Source organism: Brachypodium distachyon, chromosome 1 (genome assembly GCF_000005505.3).
Source record: "Brachypodium distachyon strain Bd21 chromosome 1, Brachypodium_distachyon_v3.0, whole genome shotgun sequence".
NCBI classification, from domain to species: Eukaryota; Viridiplantae; Streptophyta; class Magnoliopsida; order Poales; family Poaceae; genus Brachypodium; species Brachypodium distachyon.
The window spans coordinates 56,806,608-56,812,788 of record NC_016131.3 but is presented as its reverse complement, the minus strand read 5'-3'; positions in this window follow the sequence as shown (position 1 = coordinate 56,812,788).

The following is a 6,181-nucleotide window of genomic DNA, read 5'->3' as shown; positions in this document are numbered from 1 at the left end:
ACGGGAAGATAAGGCTCAAGACACTGTTGGCACGCCTTTTGAGGCGAATCATTAAGGGCAGAGTTTCGAATTCCGCCCATTGCCTTATCCCCTCATAACTCGGCGAGATTCACTGCGCCACGTTGACCAGTAACCCTGCACATGCCGTTAATGGGGGAAATCACCCCCATAATTGTAGCACCATTTATCCGTTGTCCGCGGGGATCGTGGGTGCGAAAGATCCGCGCCCCATGATTACCCTTCGGTTATAAATAGCGGGGTCGGGGTGAGAGCGCTCTCACTTTCCCCCCGAAACCCCAGCTTCCTCACGCTCCTTCTGCTTAGAGCTTTCCGCCATCGAGATTTGCTCACCACTGCTTCCTTGCCACCGCCGGCGCATGCTCACCGCCGTTTCCTCGTGCGAGCCCGCCTACGCCTCCATCGCTCCTTCCTTGTTCACTCGTGCCTCGTGCCGCTGTTCTTTCTCCGCAGTAACTTTAGATCTACTTTTTGCCATGGCTCCCTCCTCCAAAGACTTCGCCGCTGTCGACCCTGCCATCCAGCACGCTGAAGAAGACGCAGGGTCGGAGGGTGCCGGATGAGAGGGCTCCGACGTCTCCCAGGCCGATATCGACTGGCTCCGTCGCACTCGGCGTATCCCGGCAGAAGGGGAGTGCCGGATTCCTGGCGACGAGGTCGTGCCGACACCTGGGCCAGGTGAGTACGTAGTTTTCATATCTCATTTTGAACGCGGCTTTGGTCTTCCGGCCAGTGATTTCGTCCGACAGTTCTTTGACCATTTCGGACTCCAGCCTCATCATCTTCCAGCTAACGCCGTTCTTACCTTATCTGCTTTCATCACTTGCTGTGAAAGTTATCTCGGCGTCTGGCCCTCTGTCGACCTCTAGGCCAAATACTTTATGTTCCGGCCCCAAGTTCTTCCCGACAAAGACAATCCCGGCGCCCCCAAGCCTATGACTCAGTGTGGCGCCACCACCGTCATTCCTCGCCGAGGTTCCATTTTTCCTCGGATCTAAGGTCTTGAGTCTTGCAAGAAATGTCTAAAAACCTTTTTCTATGTCAAAAAAACTTCCGACGCCGACCTGATCAATCTGCCGGAATTCGAAGTCGGCCCACCGGAGGAGAAGAAGAATTGGAAGTATGACCCGAAGGAATCTCTCCCGGAGATCAACGAGATCCATGCCGGCATCATGGGGCTTAAGGAGAATGGGATGACAGCTGACGACCTGCTGGTGACACTTGTGTTCCGGCGGGTTTGCCCACTGCAACGTCGGACGCACAAGATGTGCTTCCATAGCGGCTGGCAGGACCCAAACCGAGTCTCGACGGTCAGTTTGGACAAAACCGAGTTTCGGCGCCGAGTCAAGGCGATCCCCAAGACTAGCTTGGGGGACAACTGGACTTGGGGCATGGTACCCTTCAGCCGGAAGAACCGCGCGCCCGCTGTGAGTTCTCAACAACTTGTTCTTGCCATTCTTCTCCGACATAACTCTATGTCGGTCCTTAGCCGATATTGCTTTATCTCGGCCTGACTTTTATCTTTTGTGCAGAAATTTACCCTTCAACGCAACGAGGATGGGCATGAGCCGGACAAGCGCTTCGGCGCTGACCGCATAGACATCGACCAGGAAAATCCGGACTCTGAAGATCACATGCCGATTCCTCATGCTGGCCCCAGATGTGCCATAGGTGAGAACCTCTGTTTCCAATTTTGCTGATGTCAACATCATTACTCCATGAGTAGATATCTGGTTAACTTTTATCCGCTTGTACTTATGCTTATTTTTGTCCGGGAGTAGCTGACTTGGATGAGCTGGCTACTGCTGTGGTTCCCGTGTTGGTGGGTGAGAAGCGCACTGCCGACAGAGATCTTCCGAGAAATATGAAGCGGAAGAAAGCAGCTGGCCGGCCTCCCAAACCAAAACCATTGGTTGTCGGGTAAGTCTTGTACCACTTTAGATCTTGAACGTCGTATTTTGGTAATTCTTCTTAAAAATCATGAAGGCGACGTAACCCTTTTCCTGTAGGGAGGCTTTAACTGCAACCCAGTGTAAGACGTGTATCGCGTCTGAGATCCTGGCCACTGCGTCTCCGCCATCAGAACCTTCGGCTCAAGCCGCAGATGGAGCCGAGATTGCTGCAGATCCGGTGTCCCCTGTTCGAAAGGTTGCTCCCGGCATCGACGCTACGAGCATCGCCGAAGCCAGGACAACATGTTCATCGGCAATGCCGGATGCACAGCCCCAACCGCAAGTGGTAGAGCCGCCTCAGCAGCAAGAACTGCAGCCCCAACAGCCTTTAGCAACAGCATCGCCGCCGCCACAGCAGCCACAGCAGATGCAACTGGCGACTACCAAGGCGAAGAGAACCAGAAGCTCTGTCATTCCGCCAGGACAGCTGCCTCCGAGTTCGGCCAGCTTGCCTAACATCACGTCGCTCCAGGGTACTCACGGAGTTCCTCCGAAGACGATGAGCGGGCGCAGCTGGGGGTCCCTTGGGCACTATGCCATGGATTGGAATAGTGCCGACAGTTACGAAGTTAACTCCGGCACTCTTCAAACAGCACAACAGGCAGCTCTGGTGGGACCATTGCCCGTAGAGGCAACTCCTAAGTCGGTGTTGGCCAGGATGTTTGATGCGAGATTCGCATTGTTCGAAGCTAGCGGGGCTGCTGAGGTAACGAACTTTCCTCCGAATTCTTCATTCTTTCTTTAGTATACATATCCCTAGTCCCCGAGGTTTAGGGCGAGTAAGAAATAGTCGGCCCAAAGCTTATCTAGAAACTTCAAACACTATTCCCCGAGATCCAGGCCGAGTTCGAAGTAGTCGGCCTGAAGCTTAAATAACTTCAAACACTATTCCCTAAGATTCAGGCCGAGTTAAGAATAGTCGACCTGAAGCTTAAAATGACTTCAAACACTATTCCCCGAGATTCAGGCCGAGTTAAGAATAGTCGGCCTGAAGCTTAGAATTGCAGAATTGCTTCTGCTATAGCAGGTCTTAGCCATTGTCCAATGACTGACTGTGGAGTATTCGCTTGCAGAATTGCATGAATAAACGAACGTCCATCTTCAACATTCTGCTTGCGTCGCACCGAAAATTGGTGGATAAGTACAAGGTCTTGCTGGCCGAGCAGAAGAACAAAAGTAAGTTTATTCTTACCGACATATATACTATGCTGAGTTGCGTACTTACTCCAAAACCGACGTTTGCCGGCATAAACAGCTGGGGCTGAGGCGCAAATGTCCGAGTTGCTCAAACGCGTCTCAGAGGCGCAAGGTATAACATCTTCTGTATTTCCGATTGCACTTGTTCTTGACTTAAGCATATCTAATCCACTCCTCTGATATAGGGGAGAAAACCTAGCTGATGGAGCAGCACCGGGGCGAGGTAACTCGTCTGAGAGCACAGGTTGAAGCGCAGAGCGAAGCGCACAAAGCCGAGGTGGTTCAACTCACCTCGGCACTTTCCGTGCAAGCTGACAAGAAAATCCGCCTGGAAGGCGAGATACATAAGTATAAGGATCTTCTCACAGATGCCGAGACCCGAGCCTCCTCAGCACAGAAGAAAATGGACGACATTGCAAACTTATTGTCTATTTGCCTGCAGGATCTCGGCAAAATAGACGCACTGCTAGCCAGTAAGTTGCGCTTTCTCTTCGAACGTTCAGCCGACAATAACCATAGGCCGGGGTTTATCTTGACTTTTCTTTCTCTTGCAGAAACCTTACCTCATTCCACCGAAAGTGCACAAGCTGCCGTGATCAAAGCTCGTGGGAAAAGGGATTCCGCCTCGACACAATCGTCGGAATACGATGTCGAGGACTACCTCGTCAGCATATGGACCCGGGTTAAGCCGCTGAAAACCTTCGGGGTCGACATGCTCAATGCCAGCATCCGCGTCTTCCGCGCCCTTTGGCCGGCAGAAGAAGCTCCAAGTGCAATCTCGGATCTGGTCAAGCATCTGCTAGAGGTGGAGGACCGGCTTTGCGAGTGGCGGGAGTCAGCCGCTCCTGTCGGCGCTGACGAGGCATTGTCGTTCGTACTTTGTTGGTACGACGGCATTAACCTCGACGTGCTGCAATCTATGTGCGCCGACTCCATCTTCCTCTCGGATCCGGAGCTGATTGCCAAGTGCCAAGAGCGAGCCTACTCCTTCATTCAGTATGCCGACATGCACTCCTTTGTAGAGAGCCCGAGGTTGGACGCGAAGGAAGAGGCAGCCGAGGAAGAGGAAGAAGAAGGTGTTGACGATGAAATCGTTGGCGAGTCGCCACCTGCCGAGATGGACATCCCGAGTACCAGTGCCGGCGATCCTGCAGCTTGAAACTTTGCCTATCTTACGTTCAAAAACTTTGAAATTATCAGATCTCCAGGATGCCGGGTGCATATGTAAACCTTTTGAAGTACTTTAGTGTGATGCACAATGGTTTTAATTAGCTAAATAACAAGCTATTGGGCTTCCAGCCAAGTCCCCGAGTTTATTGTCTTGTCGGCTAGATTTTATGACCTCGGCTCTTTGTCTGCCTTATCGGCGTTCGACGTATGAATCACGAAGTCATAGAATAAAATGTTCAAAAACTTTTAAACTTATGAAACTTGTCTAGAATTGCCTGGCATAAGAGAAGTACCGACACACTACTGAACCGACATAAGATTACACAATCTAGTCAAGCCGACATATAAAACAAATAATTAAACACAACTTTCATAGAAAAGGGAAGTCCCCGAGTCTCTTTCAAGAACTCGGCGGTTCATTCAATGTCTCAAAATAACCGACATAACGAAAAAAGGGTACAACGATACAAATACTCATCTTTCAAGTATAGAATGGACGAAGCAAACCTACATTCCATGGCCTCTTGGTTTCCTCACTGGATCTGTCCATCCTGTTTGCGTTGGGGTCCTGCGCATCTACAGGATAATATGAATCATTGTGCAGCGCTTTGTTCACAGTGAAGGGTCCTTCCCATGGAGGTGACAACTTATGCATGCCGTCCATGCGTTGCACAAGCCGGAGCACGAGATAACCTTCCTGGAACACCCCAGGGTTCCGACTGTGATAGCGTCTCAGGTGTTGTTGGTAAACGGCTGACCGGGATAAAGCCAATTCCCGTGCTTCTTTGAGCAGGTCGACATCATTTTCTCAGGCTTCCTTTGCTTCGGCTTCCATATACATGGTTACTCGTGGGGAGTCATGCTAGATATCGGCTGGTAAGACAGCTTCTGCCCCGTAGACAAGGAAAAATGGCGTATAGCCTGTGGAACGATTCGGGGTTATCCTGAGACTCCACAACACAACCGGGAGCTCATCCAGCCAACACCCTGGAGTGCATTCAAGTGGCTCAATTAGGCGAGGCTTTATGCCGGCTAAAACCAAGCCGTTTGCTCTCTTAACTTGCCCATTGGACTGAGGATGCGCTACGGAGGCGACATCAAGCCGGATTTTCTTCTCCACACAGAACCGTGCAAAAGCTCCTTCTGCGAAGTTTGTTTCATTATCCGGGATGATACTGTGCGGGTAGCCGTATCTCAAGATGATATCTTTTAAAAATGACACTGCTGTTTTGCCGTCACACTTCTGTATTGGCTTCACCTCGATCCATTTGGTGAACTTGTCCACCATTACCAGGATATGCGTCATGTTTCCTCATGCCCACTTGAAAGGTCCCACCATATCCAAACACCAAACAGCAAATGGCCAAGTGATTGGTATTGTCTTGAGTTCAGATGTCGGCATATGGACTTTGCTGGCATATCTCTGGAAACCGTTGCACTTCCTGACCATATCTTCTGCCTCCTGTAGTGCACTCGGCCAGTAGAATCCATGCCGAAATGCCTTAAGTACTAACGTTCTTGAGGATGCATGATGGCCGCACTCACCTTGATGAATATCTCGGAGGATTTCTTGTCCTTCTTCTGGCTCAACGCAACGTTGCAACACGTTGGTGACTGAAGCGACCGCCCCCTTACAAGGGTTCGATCTCTGTGCTTATTTGTGCTAGTCCCTGGATCGACTCACTAGCACACACAGTTTCAAGATGTAATACTAAGATACAAAGGTCAAATGTACTTTAATGCATCGTATCATCCAGAACTTAATTGTACTTACAAACTTGCATGACCTTCTAGGCCAGCATAAGCAAATATTGTTTCAAAACAATGATAACATTGTATCATAA